Below are 20,208 nucleotides of genomic sequence, written 5' to 3'. Positions count from 1 at the left end.
TTACTCAATGAGAGTAACGTAACGGAATACTCTGGATTACCTATTATATTATCATGCTTTTTACAACTACATGAATGTACTATTGCTGTGTGAATTCTTACTTTTACTGAAGGTATTCGCCATACCAATACTGACTAGATTTTTAAATCTTAATATAAAATGAGTAACAGTAGGGTGGACATTAGGTAAGGCTGCACTTTTTGCAGCGATCTCGTATATAAAACAGGTCCGCGGCTCCGAACCGTAGTAAAGGGACGTCTGGCTAATACGTCAGGTTCCATGTCGGGCTCATAGCCGAAAACTAGCTTTACTTTGTTGTCTGGGTCAACTTTGCTAGCGAGAGACAGAGAGAGGCTTTGAAAGACTGCTCCAACGGAACTTATTGTTTCAGAGAAAAACACGAAAAAAGTGTACAGTCGAGTCTTAATAGCTTACTTACAGCTCGGCTCGTCAGGCACTCTTTTTGGCTGCAGTGGTTATTATTATATTTACATGCTTCCATCTCCCGCTTCTGCTCCGTGACAGCTCGTACTTTTCCTTTTTCTCCCTCCTCGCGCTCACAGACACATAACGGGTATGACAGTCCATTCTCCCTGCAGCACGGACTACACTGCCCATGAAGCTAGATTCTTTAGGGCTATGCCTGTAACACTCTGCCTATTGCCTTCATATTAAATCATTTTTGTGAATATTTTTTTTTAAATATTTCTTCACATCATTATGCGGGCCGCAAGTAGAGGTGACATGGGCCGCGAGATTGAGACACAGGCATTGGAGCCTCTTAATGCGTGTTTTGTTTGGGGCATGGAAACCAAAATTAGAGAGGGCATTTCCATTAGCCGAACATATGAAACAGGAAAATACTGCTGTGTAATCCCTTTAATTCAGCAAAGTAACTGTATTCTGAATACCACCTTTTTAAACGGTAACTGTAACGGAATACAGTTACTCATATTTTGTATTTTAAATACGTAACGGCGGTACATGTATTCCGTTACTCCCCAACACTGCCTGTGTCTTACTTCGGCCAGTTAGAGTGAAAACTGTTTTTTTTCTGCAAGCATGACTTTAAGGAACAAAGTGAGGCATCACACGATATGCAACATGTTTAGTGCATTATGTGACCACAAACTAAACACCTAATGAATAATAACAGCCACAAGTAACATGGATTGTCAGCATATTGAATTTAGATCAAAGCACCTGAGCTGTGCTAAAGTTCACAGAGATGTGGGAACTTGAGTTGTGACTAAAGACTGCATGTCTTTGTCTAACATCAGCATTTCAATACTGAGTGCATAAATGTTTTTATTTTATCACACCAACTGCAAAAATGTAATCATATAACACTATAAAAAGAGTATACAACCATACAAAATAGTATCCATTTCCTGTAAGCTGATGTTTGCTGATTAAGATCGTGTGGTGACAACAGCATTCAAACAGATAATCAGCTACAGTGAGTGTGAAAAATCATTTGAAAAGAACAAACAATTTATTTGAGAAAAACACATCAGAAAACATGCTCATTTACAGTGTGTTTTTAAACGTTTTCACTGATATTTCTATGCTAAATACAAAGCTGCAGTCAGCACACAATGACATGTTTATGAATGAGGTGGAAGGTTTTAATAAATATGTAACAGCATCTTAAAAGTTCATTGATAATCTATTCGGGCCAACATGATAACAACCCTCCACCAAAACATTGAAAAAATGTATTTATATGATGCAACGAGATGTATGTGATAATAAGCATGTATGTATTAGTCTTCCTATCATTCTAATGAATAAGGGCCTCTAAGAGACACAATAGCAAAGCAGCACATATGACCAATAAACAATTTAACTTTTCTGTACCTACAAAAGGGTCAATTAAAAATATTCTAGTTAAACGGGTGAGGGTTTAAAAAAGTGTATCATTGCACGTCTTTGTGAAGTGTGTCTCACTGTGGGCAGGTAATGTGAAGGCTGTGGTTTTCCTGAAAGAAAGTTCTCTTGATAACATTTAATGTAGGTGAGAGTCAGAGCAGTCAGACTGCTGTAGTCTGTTCTGCACAGTCACATTGTTCTTTTAATCATGGCTGATCTCCTGCTGCTAGTTGTTCTCATGTGTAAGTTAAACTTCTTACCAGGTTCATTTGTTGTTCATGCCATATGGTCCTTAATATGGGCTCACTCATAATGGCTGTTAGCATGTGTCACTTGTTTATGTCAGACCTCTAACACTAGTTGAAATTTTTAATCTTTTTATTGTTCAATTTGTTTTATCTTTTCTTTCTTCCTTCTTCAGATTCCTTTCATGAAATCAAAGCACAAGGTCAGTCTTATTTTCATGTTTTTATCCCTTCATCAGACGTTTGTAAGCGCTTTGAGTGCTCTGGGAGAGCAGAGAAAAGCCCTATATAAGAATCGGTCATTTTTTTCTGTTTTGTCTCCAGAGCTTCTCCACAGTAACTCAGCTTTGCTCATCATGAATACTTTTTGTAATACTACCATACACAGTTAATATTATGTTTCAGCAATATTTATAGAGTTTATTAATATCTCAGTGCTCACTTATACACACTAGTTTATATATAATGTAAAATAAGTAATATGGATGTAAATCTATTGAAATAATCTAACTTATACTTTAATTTTTCAGATCTTCGTCCACCTAAACTGACAGTGAGCCCGCTGATGATCACAGAGACAGACTCAGTCACAGTGAACTGTCAGAATCCTCTTCCTGTCTCTGCGTGTTATTTTCTCATTTCAGGAGATAAAACTGCCAAAACAACTCCTTGTCTGCGGACTCTGACAGGGTCTCAATTTCTGTCATGGATACATCAAAGTTCACCTGTTACAGTTGAACTGACCTGTTATTACACTTTTATAGATAAATCTCCAGTGAGTAACATGTCAGCACTCATCATACAAAGTGAGTAAATGCTACTGCAATGTACTCCCTGAGTGGTTTCTATTATTACATTTTATTGTCAAGTAAATAAAACCTTGGTTTATTTAACTTGAGAAATGTTTGCATTTTTTTAGCCCCCCGTCCCAAACTTAGAGTGAATCCACGGATGAGCATAGAGCCATATTCATTTACAGTGAACTGTCAGACACCATCTTCTGTTAATGTGTCGGAGTGTTTTTTGTACTTTACGAGAAGAAGAAATTCTACGTCCATCTCCTGTCAGCAGACACTTACAGGAACCGAGCTTCTCTCTATGGCACAGCAGAGTTCACCTGCTGAGGTTGAAGTGACATGTTTTTACAGCTCAGAGCATAAAGGAGGACAAAACCAGTCTCCTCACAGCAGCATATCTTCCATCAGCATACAAAGTAAGTGATTACACTGTGCTGCTCTATATTATGCCTCAGTGTAGGATGTGCAAATGTTCTTTAGTTTTTTAAAACTAAGTATGATGCTAAACCTTGATGTTTATAGAGCTTTTTTTTTTTTTTGTTAATTGTAACATAAATTAGGAGGGATGTCCAGTTTTATTCTTGCTAACTACTTGAAGTGATTTAAGAAAAAATTTCTAGTGAGTAAATGACAGCAGTCTGTCACGGCGGGGTGCACCGGTGTGAAGAATGAGGCAGACCCAAGAGACAGAACTAGGTTTCCAAAATAAGGCAAGCCTTTATTGTGGCTGAAGGCATAACAAAAACACTAGGGAACACTGAAACTGGGAAAACTAAGAAGACAGAGAACACTGTGTAAACTAAAAAGGCTAAGACACTCTGTGAAGGAACTATGGAAAAAACTATAAACACAGAGTAACTAAGCAGGCTATGAAACACAGTGTCACAATAAGGGAAACTACGAAAATACGAGGTGAGGATAACAGACAATCTGACACTGACACAAAGACATACTGGGCTTAAATACACTGAGGAAGTCATCAAGGAATTAGAGACAGAAGGGGAACACAGCTGGGAGGAATAAGACCTAATAAGACAGGGGGAACAAAGCTAGAAAAACTGACATAAGACGGGAACATGAACCGTCAGAGTAAAACAGGAAACAAGACACCACTAAACAAAAACGCAGACACGACACAGAGAGACAGACTAGACACTGAACTAAACCTGCAATAAACATGAGAACACGAAAACCTACGAACTAATCCCTAAACAAGAATAACCGAAACATAGAGTCATAATCATCATCATAATAAGAAAAGAATCCAAAATGCAAAAACACACCAAAACATAACAACTCAAAATACTGGGTCAAACTGACCCAGAACTGTGACAGCAGTCATCACATAATGTGAGTAAATAATACAGTGATGTACTAATTAGAGATGGCACATACCACTTTTTTATGTCCAATACTGATACCAATATCATAAATTTGGATATAAATCCAATATAGCGTATTTTATAATCAATAAAATGTTTTTTTATATCTTGCTGCATTTTGTATAAGTTCATACTCAAGTATAAAAATCAAACAAAACTAAAGCTATTCTGTTATACCTGTATGCAAAAAATACACTGCACCCAAAATATTTCATAGTTCAGCAATACTGATCAATCTAATAAACTTAAACCTACACCATCCTCCCTATTCTGGTATTTTAAAGAGTACTTGGCGGAAATATTAAGCAACCTAACTAATAGGGTTGCCAACTCCAAGCCAAAAAAAAAAAAGTAGAGAACCACGGCCCACCCTTCGCCTCATAATGCTTAATTGACGTAATTAACTTTAATTTAATGCACGTGTAAAAAAAATGCACAGAAATCAATAATTTTTCTACAATAATTAAATAGATTCAACATCTTTCTTCAATAGAATTGCAGACTGCACAGATGGCATCTTCCAAAAGGAAAAGGTACTATAGCTTAGTAGGTTATAAATTTGACTTAATAGTTCCTATATATAGTAATGGATTTCTACACATTTTACATCAAATTAAAACTTTGGGTGTAAGATTCAGATATGTATTTATTAAAAGCTAGACATGACAATTAGAAATAAAAGTATGTTTTTGTGCCCCCCTTTCCCTGTTAATGCCCTACCTGACCCCCTGGAAAAACTTTGCTAGATCCGCCCCTGCACAGTTACAAGCTGTCAGCTACTTAGAAAAGGATCCTGGTGTAGAAAGTAATATTAAATAAATTCTAACAACAGCTTATCAAGCTTAAACGTCCGCTGGTTTCCTCTTTCTGGCACAAAGTGGGGTTATAAACTAACAAGAGAGACGGGACTCGCGATAGACAAGCCAATCAGCTGATCATTGATCAGTTTCATAATTGAAGTAGCAGCAGGAGAGGGAGAGAATGAGAGGCAGTCCCAGCATTCACTGGGAATTCTTTACAAACATTTAGAGATAAACTTACACACTTGCTTTACTTCTCTGGGATACCTTTCTCGGAGATTAAATGCTGATGTTGTGCAAAAAGTGATTGTCTGCCAAAAACTGATTTCCGGTATTTGCCAAAAACTGATTGCTCGTATTTAAACTGCTATAAGTAACTTGTTGGGTTATAATATGTGAAACATATGTCAAATGCATCCCTTATGGATGACATAAAGTCATCTTGAGCCACAAACAACATTCGTGTAACAAGGTAGAAGCCGCAATCAGTTTTTGGCAGTGACTTTTATATAACCTTTATTTATGCAGTTAAAAAAAATCTCATTAACATTTGTACACTTTTGTAAGAGTAAGCTGCCCAAGAGGACAGCAAAAATGGCAGCAAATATTACAATAGTTCTGTAAAAATATTTTAAGTGGGGATAAATGACCAGATTGGTTATAATGTAAGTACAATAACACAGAGTTGTAAAGATACTTGAAAAACAGATAATTTTTGTAATTCTATATATAACCCCTTTGTAAACCCTGTTCACCGAAGTCTATTTACGAACATACGTACAGATATCACACATAAAAAATACACAGAAACATTGAAAATCAGTTTTTGGCAGCACGCAGCGAGGCTCCAAATGCTCAACCAGACCGCCGACAGGTCTTGCACGCCACAACCAGTCTATCACGTGATGCATACTCATCTGACGTTCTAAGGTTATGAGCTGGGTTACGCTATGTTGCAAGTTTTGTGAGGTGCTTTTGTGATATTGAATGAATCGGATTACAGTTTTTATTTCTCTCCGATATCCGATCCAGTAATTTAGGTCAGTACCGAGTACCAATTTGTGAATGTTAAGCTACAATATCAGTACAAAACAACAAAGCTGTTCTCAACTTTGTAAATGAAAGATTTGCATTTTTAATTAAAGAAATGTTTCTGTTTTTAGCTGCTTGGCCTGAATTGACAGTGGATCCACGGATGATCATAGAGACAGACTCGGTCACATTGAACTGTCAGACTCCATCATCTGTTAATGTGACTCAGTGTTTTTTGTACTTTATGAGAAGAAGAAAATCTACGTCCATCTCTTGTCAGCAGACACTTACAGGAACCGAGCTCCTCTCTTTGGCACAGCAGAGTTCACCTGCTGAGGTTGAAGTGACATGTTTTTACAGCTCAGAGCATAAAGGAGGACAATACCAGTCCCATCACAGTAACATATCTTCCATCAGTATAAAAAGTAAGTGGTCATATTATACCTCAGTACAGTCTGTGAATATATTTTTTTGTTTTTCAAAACCAAAGAAGAAAGCTAAAAGCTAATATTTATAAATCTTTATTTTATTTAAAGGATTTTATGGAAGGATGTAGAGTTTTGTTCAGAAATAAAATGCCAAATGACTGAATTAATTTAAGACTTCATTTCTAGCAAGTAAAATTTCTAAAGCAGTTTCTATTGTTAGATTTTATTTCAAAGTAAATTCACAATTTTCCTATTTAACTTAGCCAATTTTTTTTTTAAGTTCCTTGGCCTGAACTGACCGTAAATCCACGGATGGTCACAGAAACAGAATCAGTCACAGTGAACTGTCAGACTCCATCTTCTGTTTCTGCGTCGGAATGTTTTTTGTACTTTATGAGAGGAAGAAAATCTACGTCCATCTCCTGTCAGCAGACACTTACAGCAACTGAGCTCCTCTCTATGGCACAGCAGAGTTCACCTGCTGAGGTTGAAGTGACATGTTTTTACATGTTACAGCGTAAAGGAGGACAATATGAATCTGCTCACAGTAACATATACTCCATCAGCATACAACGTAAGTGATCATACTGTGCTGCTCTGTATTATACCTCAGTACAGTATGTGCATATATTTTTAGATTTTACAAACCAAAAAGAGAAGCTAAAACCTGATTGTTTATAAGGCTCTGTTTACCTTGTAATGTAACAGATGTTAAGAGGTGATACATAATTTGATTCTTAAATAAATTGCGTATTTGTTGAATTGATTAAAGACTGTCCAGAGAGCGGAATTCTGAGCACCAATAGATGTATTTATACTGCATTCAGTATTATGCACTGACATCAGACGGCAGCAAAAAAATATTGTTTTCATTTTTGTTGTGGAAGTTTTAACAATAACCTTCAACACACCCAGTGAGCTTGATTTGAAGTCGGTTTAATAAACACATTGGAATGTGGAGAGAAACATCCCAGCCAAACACTAGGATGATCTCTGAAGTTTGTGCGGGGTTGCTCATCTTATATACCCACACAGACACTCTCAAACAAAGAACATTAAACAGCACATCATATATCCCTTTGCCTTCAGTCCAGCTCATCCTTGACCCCCTCCCACTCTAAGAAAAGTTACGACCACCAGTCACCTCCCTTGAGCAGGGTGCCCTCTGTGAAGGTGCAATAAATATGGGCCCCACTTGTGATAACATTCTACATGCATGCATACAACTGGTGACAGGAGTGATCTTGCTATACTAAAGTGATATGGTTGAAATATGTGATTAATACATCAGAAAAGAAATCTTCGACCACATTTAAAGTTTAATGTTAAGTGTAAAACATTGACACTGTGCTGTGGTATGGCAGTATTGCAGTCATGAATGGAAAATGCCTTTTGTGGTGAATCCATAAGAAACGAAAGTAACGGAACAACCACAACACCATCTTCTTTTATTGCAGCAGAAAAAATCACTTTGACCTCTGCTCCTTCTCTTTCCACGAACTTTACAAGTGACACAATCAGGAGAAGAACAAGTATTGGTAAGAATTTTATAAGTGAATAAAAAATGTCTAGGTCACTTCCTGCGGAGTGTGTTGACACCAAAGACATCTTTAGGTGAGCAAAAGTTCCTTAATCTTCATATTAGTCAAACTAAAACCATTTTGCCTTTGAGTTTTAGTAAGTGTTTGTTTCCTATATGTCATTCAGGATGCTCTAATGCTTTTAGTGCTTTATTGCTTAGACAGTAAAACAGGTTGTAAAGATTCTGTTGTAATTTGACAGTAGTTGTCTTCCTTCTTCTCTTTTAACAAAGTGGGAAGTGAGACTGACACTTTTTTTTATCATCTGTGTTCCTAGTAGCTTCTGCTCTTAAACTTCTACCTGTAGTTGCAACTGGTTTTGGTGTAAGCGTGGCTGTCATCTCACTGGCAATGGCTTTTGTCTGTGTGAAAAGAAGAAGTGGTAAGCACAGTAACATTTCCTTTTGTCATGTAGCCTGAAACCTTTTCTATATGTGTTTTTATAGACTCACACCCTATCAAAGGTCTACAATTTATTCAGAAACAGTCTGAAACATTTCTGTCCTGATCTGCTCACACAATCTTGTTAAAACTTTGTACACTAAATCAGCCAACTCATCACGCCTTGTGTTTATTTACTGATTAACAGTTTACCTCCATATCTTTGACTTTTCTTCAATACTTGCACTCTTTCCCACAATTTTCAAAAGTGTTTATTCTGCAGAAAATGTTCTGCAACAATGTTATATGGATCAGTATTATTGCTGCAGATCTTTAACACTTTTAATCAGATCAGAAACAAAGGCCTACATATTGAAATTTATCTGTATTTTTATAAATATATATTTAAAAGAGCTGGATTAAAATGCATAAGAGCTTTGTTGAAAGTCAGCGTTAGCTTGTCCAGAACAGAAAACAACCTGCTGCAAACTGCATGCCTCTCAGTTTGACAAGCTCCAGTTAACACACCCATGATGCCTAATTCCATACAGATTTCAGTGGCACTGTTATCAAGTGGCATTCTGCTTCCCGAGTCAATAGACAACTGCTGCCACAAAATGGCAGGTTTTTTTTTTCCTCACACCTGTTTGGATGGATGCAAACAGGTATGAGAGAAGCTTAATGACAGATTGCTGTTTGAGGTGAAAGCAGAGAGATCACTTTACTTTGGTATGTGCTAACTAACAATCACTTGACAATTAATGCTTAACTTTGTCTGTGAAGGTTCTCAGTCATCCAGGTCATCGTAGTCTAAGGAGCTTGGAAAGAAAAGCGTCTGGATTTCTTTAAGTTGCTTAAAGACGTTTCACCTCTCATCCGAGAAGCTTCTTCAGTTCTAAGGTCAAATGGCAGAGAGTCCCAGATTTAAACCCTCGGATGAGAGGTGAAACGTCTTCAAGCAACTTAAAGAAGTCCAGATGCTTTTCTTTCCAAGCTCCTTAGACAATGCTTAACTTTGTTGCCCTGATGTAACGTCACTGTCACATCCAATATGAATTAAATGTAGACTCTTTAATCACTTCTGGTATTATGTGTAATAAGGGGTCCTTGAGTGTTGTTGTTCCCTTTTCAGTCGATTTACTCGGTACAAGTATGGGATATAACGCCTTCGCGTGTCCTTATGTATATATATGTATATATATGTATATATATGTATATATATATATATATGTATATATATATATATATATATATATATATATATATACATATATATATATATATATATATATATATATATATATATATATATATATAGCGCAGTCCTGGGAACAGCTAAGATACTGCGCAGGGCCCTCAAGCTCCCAGGCCTCTGGTAGAGGACCCGAGCTTGAAGGATAAACCGCCCGCAGGGGCGTGCTGGGTGTTTTATATATATATATATGAAAGGACATACATACAACCACTCTCATCAGTCATCCCTCAGTTCTTATGCTCTTCACCTCGCTGAGAACACCTCTGCTGTGTTGGGCTAGCTGCTGCTAGTTAGCTTTGTTGTCTGCCAACTTGAGCTTAGCTTTTTTTTTTTTTTTCACTATGAAGCACAGTGCTGTTAATTTGAGTATGTGTGGAGCTAGTTAAAACAAAAAAGTGCTTGAAAGGCATTTTTTATATCTATATTTCACTACAGATGCATTCTTGTTTTGCTGCTGGGGGATGATAATAGAATGATTGCTCTCCAGACCGACCCTGGTTTTATACAGTGTCTCTTAAAAAAGTCCTTTCAAACAGGGATGATATGCTGTTCTTTTAACTAAATAAACAATTTGATTAACATTAACAACATTATGATTGAAACCAGGATCCCACAGAGCTGTCATCTAGTCGAGACAGCTTTATCTGTGGATTTAGAGAGATAACTGTGATTTTTTTTCAGTGCTTTAACGTTAGCATCAATCCAGGACTTAAAACCCTTGGTTTAACTTATACGTTTATAGAATTATGTCCATACCATCTTTGTTAAAGCCCCACAAAACAATATTAGGATGACACACACAACCTTTAGTACCTATGTGTTAGCATGATATCCTTGGGGTAACGTAGACAACTCCTGCAACTCCTTTTTACTGATCCTCATTTGAAGTAAACGGCGTGCAATAAATTAACCAATTTTTATTAAAGTCTATTTTCTGGAGTTTACCGTGATGCTTAAATTATTATTATTATTATTATTTATTTATTTATTTTTGCCTGTCCCATTTGGTTCTTTAGCCATCAGAATTGTTGTCTGAAGACCAACAAGGATACCCAATGGATTTATTTTGCCAAATGGATCATCGTGGCATTGCCGTATTGGTCCATTTGATCGACCTTTGTTTTTATTATTTATTTTATTTTATTTTCAGTTGTTACAGACGGGACAGACATGAGTGAGGGATAGGAAAGGGAGAAAGAAAGAGGAAGGAAAAGAAAAACAGAAGGGCAGAGGGACAGTGAGAAAGGGAAAAAAAAATCTCCTGGATCACCTGTTGAGAGAAAAAGAATAGGAAACAAGCAAAAAAACCCCAAAGCAACATACTAAACACAACACCATCGCATTAATCTAGCTAAGTGTAAACAGCAGTAAATACTAAATATTCAATGTTGTTGTGCAGCACGCAGGACAGACAGCGCACAATGTGCTTTGAAGTAGCAGCCAAGAAAGGTGTAATTTAAGTCTACGAACAGTGAAAACCCGTGTGCACATCTGTGTGGATCAGCGTGCTTGTATTCAAATGGTTTCCACATGTAATGGTCTGCAAGAGGATGTAGAGAGCCATAGCCCTGTCCCCCAGGGCATGAAGCAGGCATGGAGGAGATCCAGGCCCCAGACATCCAGAGGCCCCAGAGTGCGAGAGCCCAAGGAGGACCACCGGAGGGGCATCCGTGCCACCCTCATGGGAAGGGCTGAGGATCCCCAGGCGAGGCTTCACCCAGTAGCCACCGAGCAGAAGCTAGAGGGGGCTGCACCGGCGTGCCCGCCGGCTCTGCCGGCAGCCAGCTGTGCCAGAGTGAACCGAGCCGCAGGCCCAGAGGCCGGAGGCTCGAGGGCCCCCCGCACCCCGGAGGAGGCCTGACCGAGCAACAGGCGCCAGGCCCCGCCAGGTAGCCACCAGGAGTGAGCCGGTACATACCTGAGCGCCCAGCCCCAGACACCAAGAACCACCAATGCACCGACCCCTGAGGGCATCAGTCACCGGCAGGGAGTGTGGTGAGGGGAGATAGGCCTTGGAGGGCCTGGGAGTTCCCAGAGAGGTGGAGTGTAAGACCCGACCTGACATATAGACACAGACAAACAGGCACACACAGACACAAACATGCATTCCCACCCTCATGCACACATATACAAACACTCAGCACTAGGGATGGGTACCGGTGTCCGGTGCCATGATGGCACCGGTTCTGACATAAACGGTAGTAACCAGACCGAAAAGCAGCGCACATTTCGGTGCTTTATTTCGGTGCTTTTTTTTCCTGAGCTGTGATACACTTCTAGCCAATCATTTTACGTTTCCGAGGATAGTAGGCGGGGCCAGGTACGTACGTTCTGTTAGAGCAGAGCTACAGATTAAAAATGTCCAAGGCGAAGCGGTCAAAAGTCTGGCTGTACTTCACAGCAAAATATGCAAACTCCGCAGCCTGCAACAAGTGCTTTAAGCTGATACTGTGATACTGTCAAAGGAGGTAACATCAAGAATCCGATTAAACAGCTGGCGACGCATAGCGGTTTTTTTAAAAGCCGAGAAATGCGCCGTATTTGATAGCTTGCTGCGAGACCTCACACCGTGCACGTCGGGTGGGTTGCCAGTTATCGGACCCGGAGCAACATCCCCCAAAAACCCGAAGAATAGAGTCCTGGCCCCTAGCCCTGCCAGTGTAGCAGAAATGATGCAGCAGCAGCCGTTCTTCTCTGCGTGAGTAGCTTCATGTTGTTCGTGTGTAATTTACGTTGAGTAGGCTAACCACGTTATTACATTAATGCATGTAAGGTGAACTAGCAAACATAATCATAGCTACATGCGGCTGTCTTCTTGTTTGATGGCAGATACTCCCTTCACCCTGGCCAAAAAGGCTAAAATGACCAAAGAAAAAGTGGGAAACAGTTAAACATGAGAGGGTTTAAGTTTGTGGTTTTTCCATTGTTTAAGCACTGCTTCCAGCCAAGAGTGATGCCATATATGCCACATAGCTGCAGAAAAGGCTAACATTGTTATCTTTTTACAAAAAAAAACAACTGAACATGAGAGGTTTTTGGACAAAGTTTGTGTTCTCCATTCTTTAAGCACCGGTTCGAGCACGGTTTAAGCACCGGCACCGTTTCAAAAGTACCGATTTGGCACCGGTATCGGATAAAACCTAAACGATACCCATCCCTACTCAGCACTCACCCAACGTAAGGATTGACATAAATGGACATGTACACACAATCACACTCCCCAAAGATACTCTATACCCCAGGTCCAGGTACCCTCGCCCCCAGAGGGGGAAACAGAACCCAGACCCAAGAGATGTTACCCTTCCCCCCGGGGTGGAGGCAAGCAGACTGTCCCAGGCTCCGCAGCAGCAGGGAGGCCAATCGGACAGCCAACATCTCCTCCCAGCCCCCCCCCCGCCCCGATGGCTAGCAGAGAACGGGGGTGTGTGAAGACCCCATACCTCCCTCCTCCCGCTCATGTGTAGTGTTGCTGCGTGTTGTTCTAAAGTGCATTTAAAACAAGGGAGAGCATGGTGCTGCTGCCAGAGAGCAGCAGGTGTTAGCACGGCCCCTCCCGAGAACCCTCAATGTCTACATGGATTTAAGGTAGGTTTGAGTACACAGACCGTCCACTGGACGCCGTTAACGTGCCCACCCTCAAGGCCCTATATATATGTGTGTGTTTTGAGAGTGTAAGTAATGTGGATGTCTAAGTTGTGAAATAAAATTGAGGAACAGGTGGCCAGAAGGGGACAGAGGGGGGGGGGGGGGGGATGTCTCCCCTGCACCCTGGTGACACACCCGCACCCCAAGACCCTACCTGTGTGGGTGAGTGTGGTGGAGCGGGAAGAGGGAGGTAGCCGGGGATGGGGAGGGAAAGGAGGGAGGGGAGGATGCCCCTCCCTAGGGCCAGCTCCCCCGCTGACCCCAGTAGGCACCCCCGTCCTCTGGTACCCACCAAGGCAAGGGAGCCCAGGTCCATCCAGACCGGGGCCTACGGTAGCACTGCCAAGTCCCACAGGACCCGGGGGAGCCCACCCTACCCCACCACAGAGGAAACTGTACCCACCCCAACATTCAATCATCTCCCAGACTACACAAGACAACAGACACCCAGGTTAAGTTTATTCTCCACCTCTCCTATGTCTCTCCCCCACCTGCAGAGTGGACTCCTGCAAGGATGGAACAACCTCCCCGCCAGTTGAAGAGCCCCCCAGTTAGGCTGATGCACAAGAGGCCCCCTGCGCCAGGGCTGAGCCCCCGTGCACCCACCCGCTCACAACCTCGGTGACACACCGACGAGGACCAAAGCCCCCAAGGCCCAGCCAGAGCCCCAGCACGGAGGCGAAGCACCCCCAAACCCCCACGCCTGCCCCGGGGCAGCCAGGCCAGTAACCTACGTCCACCAGTACAGACCATCCTCCAGCCCCGCTGCATGCAGCCACAAGGAGAACTTGAGCTTAGCTTAACTGACCCTGTTGATGTTAGCCTCCACTGCTCAGTTGGTGCATAGGCTGCGCGCGGAGCGCTAATTTCGAGTTTTCTTCTGCAGCGTTTCACTTTGCGTTTTGGAATGGACTCCAAACCAAAGCAGAAATCTTCTGTTTGCCCTTGTGCTCAAGGGTGCAGTTTCTCTTTGAAAGACAGTGACCAGCACGATGCCTTTCTTGTCTGCCTGGGGATCGTACACACTAGGAGGGCCCGAAGTCTGTGCATTTTTTCACCAGATCTGGCGCTTGACCCTGGAAAGATGGGTGATATTTGTGGAAAAAGTGCTGGGGTAGATGGCTGTTGCACGGCATGGCCCTCTCCTTTCCGACTCTGGAGCCCCAGCTTCGTCCGAGTCCGAAGACGAGGATTATCCAGTCCCCGCAAATCCCTGCGATTAGCTTGGCTGACCACATTGAATATGTTTGCCGAAGATGAGCCACCGGAACTATACGGGAGAGCTGCCAGGCTTTAGTTGAAGCCCGCCACCTGCTGACCCTCTCTGACGTCCCGTATAGGGACAGTGCTGTATATCTGGATAAACCACTGTTTGCAGCTGGGTTATTTGGACATTCACTCAAAGCCATTTAGGCTAGATTTGATCTGAGGAAGAAGCAGACAGAAGCTCTGTGCGACATCATTCTCAGACATCAGGCAAAGCCCAAGCCCGCAGATAGCTCTCACAGGCCCGCCACTCTCCTCTGCTGACCGACAGCAGGAGCACATCCCCCAATTTGAGCTCCACGCAGGTCGGCCTGGAGCAAAGGCCCACCCTTGGGCCCCCTGCGGGGACCAACACCCAGGTAGAAGAAGCCTCAGCCCTCCTAACTATGGTTCTGAGTGGAGAAGGCATCCAGCGGGAGGGAGATGCTGCTCTGTTTCCGCCCAAGAAGTGATGCTTAAGTTGTCAGCCCAGAAGGCGCTGCATTTTCCTAACACTGTCTCCCAAGCACAACCCCCCTGCACACACCTCTGGTGAGAGAATGGTGGTTGCACCCTTTGATGGTTGCTCAGATTTGGGATATATTTGGCAAGGCGCAAGTAGATCTTTTTGCCTCCAGGGTAAATACTCACTGCCCCGTTCTTCTCCTTAATCGAATACGATGCACCCTTGGGCATGAACCCATGGTATGCAGAGATAATCAGCCTGCTAGCAGCAAGTCCTTGGCAGCTTCCTAAAGGTCTGCCACCTAGTGTGATAGCAACAATTTAGAACACTAGGGCCTCATCCACTAGAGGCTGGTATGGTTACAAATGGCAAGCCTTCAAGCAATGGTGCCAGGACTGCCACATCCTCCTATTTCAGTGCTCTATCGTGGATGTTTTGACATTCCTGCAGGAGCTGCTGGATAAGGGCCTTTCATTTTTGATAATTAAGGTCTATCTAGTGGTTATATCTTCTTGACTTGTTGGCTTTGATGAGGTTACACCAGGTGCACATCCCCTCATCATACGTTCAGTGGTTTGCCGGCTGAGACCTGTGCTTAGGTCCAGTGTCCCTGCTTGGGACTTGTCTTTGGTGCTGGAGGCACTTTATAAGCCCCCCATTTGAACCCACTGAGTCTGTGGATATGAAATTTCACTCATATGAGACTGCATTACTTCTTGCTTTGGCTTTGGCAAAGCGAGTGGGTGACCTTCATGCGATGTCTGTGCATCCCTCCTGCACACAGTTCTTTCCTGATGGCCACAAGGTCATCAGGAGAGAATGGTGCCTATTTTACCAAGATCAAGATCAGAGTGTCATGGTCCGGAGTCTGCGACTCCGTGTTTTTGTTTAGTTTATTAATATTCTGTGGTTTTGGTCGCCTTGGGTGTTTGTACTCCTCTGTTTCTTGGTTCATGTTCCTATGTTCTGTGTCCCTCAGTCTGTGTTAAGTTGGTGGGTTATGTCATTGCGTGTACGTGTTTCCTGTTTTATTGTGACGGTCTGCGTCTTATGTGAGTGTTTTCAGTTTTCCTCCCTAGTCTCGTCACGTAATCACTCCCAGCTGTGTTCCCCACCTGTGTGTAATCTCCCTGTGTTCTCTGAGTGTATTTTAGTTGTGTCTTCTGTCATGGTAGTCGCTGGTTCGTCTGTGTTGTTTCCCCTCGGTCTCCCTGCGTCTCTCCGAATGTATTTCCCCGGACCTCCCTGCATCCTCGTTTCTGGTTTGTCTTGTTAGTTTACCCAGTTTAGGTTTCCAGTTTCATATTTTGCCACCATTGCTGTTTGTACTTACCCACCCCTGTAAATAAACACTCACCTGCACCAGAGCTGCCGCCTTTTTGGTCCTTTCTACAACTCCACACGGCTTGCAAACCGTGACACAGAGTTTGAGTTGCTGAGGTTTTGCTCCCATCCTTTTGCATCTGAGAGCAGAGGAGGATGCATTCTCTTTGTCCAGTGTGTGTGCAATGTACCTAGAATATGCGTTTATGTGACCAGCTGTTCTACTTTGCTAATCCAACTAGAGGTAGAGCTCTGTCTAAACAGAGTCTGTCCACTGGTTTATAGAAGCTATCTCACTGGCGCCCAGCTTTATCCCAGGGGGTGAGAGCTCAATCCACAAGGGGGATGCCCCTCATGGGCTCATTTTTTAAGGGCTGCCTGTAGCTGATATTTGTGCAGCCGCTAGTTGGGCATCACCGCACACTTTTGTGCGGTTTATCGATTGGACGTTACAGCCCTTTTGGTTGCTCATACTGTCCTTTCTACTGGGTCTACTGCACAGTAAGGTGGTGGTGGTATGAATCCAGTTTGGTGGCTGCTCTGCAGGCTGTGTATATATGTCCCATACTTATATGTTTTACCGAGTGAATCGACTGAAAGGGAACGAACAGTTATATCTATAACTTCTGTTCCCTGAAGGAGAAGAACGAGGTACAACACAAGGAGGCCCCACTGAGAAGCTTGGCTCAGTGAACAGCTGCTATCAAACTGAGAGATGACTATGATTATGCCGTGTGCATGTTATTACACGCCATCTGCCTTAAAGGAGTGAATAAAGGATTCTTCAGCCAGGACACACGAGGGTGTGATATTCCATATATATGTGTTGTACCTCATTTCTCTTCAGGGAACATAAGTTATAGATATAAAACTGTTTGGGGTTTTTTTCCACCTTTTTGTTTGTTTTTTTTATACTGAGTTTTATTTTGGCTTTTGTTATAGGTGACTTTTCAAGCACAAGAAAAACTGACCGAGGAGGACGGGTACTTTAAAAAAATACATAAAATTCATTGTGTCTACTAATAATTCAGATACTTAATTGCAGGTCATTCATGACTTCTCCTCCTCTCCATTTCTTTCTTCCAAGATGTCTCCAAATGAAACTGAAGCCTACAGTATGACCAATTTTGTCCCTTGTGATGACCCAATGAAAGGTGAGCTGCTGCTTTTGTGCTCTCAGGTTTCCTTTTTTAAAATTTTGCTCAGTTAACAATAATAATAATAATAATAATAATACATTTTATTTAAATAGCGCCTTTCAAAGCACCCAAGGACACTGTACAACAGATAAAAACTGGAAATATACACAATGGTAAAAATAGAAGATAAAAGTTAAAACATACAGAAATTGTATGTTTGCCAGTTGTATAACATGTTGCCAGTTGTATAACAATTAAGATTATTTTGATGAAAAGATTTAAACAAGTGTTGGCCCTGCGACAGACTGGCGACCTGTCCAGGGTGTACCCCGTCTCTCGCCCTATGACAGCTGGGATAGGCTCCAGCGCCCCCCGCGACCCTGAAAAGGATAAGTGGAAGCGAATGGATGGATGGATGGAATTAAACAACAAACAACATGTTATTTTATGAATATCAGAGGGATATACTACAAACAAAGATCAACGTAGCCAGGTTTTCTTTGTGTTAGTGGACTTCTAAAATTCTAAAACCCCAGGTGGAGATAACAGGTATCATGACAGTGGTTTCACTTTTCACCTTTCTAAACCCATTTTTTTCTTCTTCTGCTGCCTCAAATAGAAAGAGTGGGCAAGAGTAGGTCTAATGCTGCAAAAAATAGTTAGGCCTACTTTGCACATGGTGATTTAATCACCTAAAGCGCATAGTGCAGTAAAATAGACATTTTAATCTATTTATATTACTGCTTGGTGTAATCTTGGTTCTGCTGTTTATTTGTGACAGCTGTGCTGAAAAGCTATGAAGCTTGCGACAGCATGCAGTTAAACAATAAAGCAGACATGGGAAATTTTGTAGTTTGTCACCAAATCAAAGTTACATTCATCTTACTGATCAAATATATATATATTTATATATCTGGTCTAGACTAGGTAATGTGTTCAGCATAGGTTAACATAGCGATGTAAGTGATAAAAAAAGATCCACTTTTGTGACACTAAAATCTCTGACTTTAGATTCAACTTACCTTGCTAACCCAATAACATTGTTTCATAATACAGTCCCAGACCTTTTCCTATTTCATACACATTACATTTTCATGTATAGACAAATTGAAACAAAGGTAACGCTGATTCTGTCTTACAAGCAGGGTCTAAACAACTGAACAGACAAGAGTATCAAACTGAGAATGTAAGTGAGACATGTGCATCCTCAGTATTGAATATATTTACTACAGAGAAGATATAGATGCAAATAACTTTTGCTCTATTTTATTTCTAGATTTCCACATACCACGTGTACTCCACCATCCCCGAGGAGCCAGATGAAACACCTACAATGAAAACAGACCTGGCATACAGCACTGTAGAGCTACACTGAAGCACATTAAAAAATACTGAATTGGCAAAAATCAGAAGATAAGACAAAATGGCCACCTGGTCAACCAGACATGGATGCAGAAACTAGAGTACTGCATGCAGACATTGCAGGGGGAGATAATAAATGTAAAGCCAAGTAGTTTCTAGAGAGCAGGGAAGGTACAGTATGAAGTACATTGCAGGAGATTTCTATGCCGCAAACGATTAAGCTGCGTAGATGGCTAATCTGTATTTACATGTAAACATGTTAGTAATTTCTGTTTAAACACTTTTGTGTGATTATTTTCATGTTGGCTTGAAATAAAACAGCTCGCTCTGCTGGTACTGCAAACTTCCGCATGCGTGTCTATTTAAAACTTCACATATCCCCTCATTAAAAAAATTATACGCCTTCCAATAAAAAAGGTTTATTTTAAAAGACAAAACTATCCAGACCAGGCAACCATCTTCTCCTGCGCTATCCAATTTGTTATTCAAAAACTGGCAATTATTACTGTTGGGTCTGTGTTTCCACAAGCTCCGCTAGTTTAGAGACTTATTCATCATGAAGAAAACAAGAAATAACAGGACATCTTCAACCTGCTAGCGAGGGAAGCTCTTGGAGCTCACGCTCCTAATCTGTCTCCAGCCCAAAATCCTTCAAAGAGCAGCTTCCCTCGCAGCTATTTATTGACAAACTGTTACACACAATACACATCACAGCACCTCCCTCCGTAAAACCCCCCTTGGTTACAAAATCAAGGCACTATGTGTGTGCACGTGTATGCATGTGCAAGAACATGTGTGTGTGTGTGTGTTACCTCCTGCTGACCAAAAAGGTCATAAAAGCAGGAAGCAACATCACAAGAAACAGATCTTTCAGATAGGATGTTTCTGCAATAAAACCTCCCCCAGCACAGAGTGGCTGGAGAGGTGCTCAGGATCAACGGAATGTCTTGATCCTACTGCTTGAACCAAGACTGTACAAATTTAAGAACATAATGACAACATTCAACAATTAGACTTAACAATTACCTGCCACCAGCGATGGGAATTAAAAGTAATGGCATTACTAATGGCGTTACTTTTTTCAGTAATTAGTAGTTTAACTAAATACTATTTCTATCATTACAACGACGTCACTGTTACTAACAAGAAAATGCGATGCGGACGTGTTACTATTTTTCAACACACAGACGGTTGAAGCTAACTTCAGTTTACCAGGTGCTGGGGGAGCGTAACAATTGCATGTTACGCACGAGTGC

The 20,208-nt window shown here is 41.6% G+C and overlaps 1 long non-coding RNA gene across 1 annotated transcript; it reads left to right on the top strand.

The window, feature by feature from the left end:
• The first annotated feature begins 3,043 nt into the window (after positions 1–3,043).
• LOC145428911 (uncharacterized) lies at positions 3,044–19,288 on the top strand. The gene is made up of 8 exons (XR_013909253.1): positions 3,044–3,330; positions 6,260–6,553; positions 6,837–7,130; positions 8,014–8,518; positions 17,394–17,434; positions 17,539–17,605; positions 18,736–18,776; positions 18,867–19,288. It is a non-coding gene; the product is annotated as an uncharacterized LOC145428911 (long non-coding RNA).
• The last annotated feature ends 920 nt before the right edge of the window (positions 19,289–20,208 follow it).

This window comes from Astatotilapia calliptera, chromosome 5 (assembly GCF_964374335.1).
Source record: "Astatotilapia calliptera chromosome 5, fAstCal68.1, whole genome shotgun sequence".
In the NCBI taxonomy this organism is placed as follows: Eukaryota; Metazoa; Chordata; class Actinopteri; order Cichliformes; family Cichlidae; genus Astatotilapia; species Astatotilapia calliptera.
The sequence above is the reverse complement of the archived record's forward strand: the minus strand, read 5'-3'. Positions and strand labels throughout refer to the sequence as shown.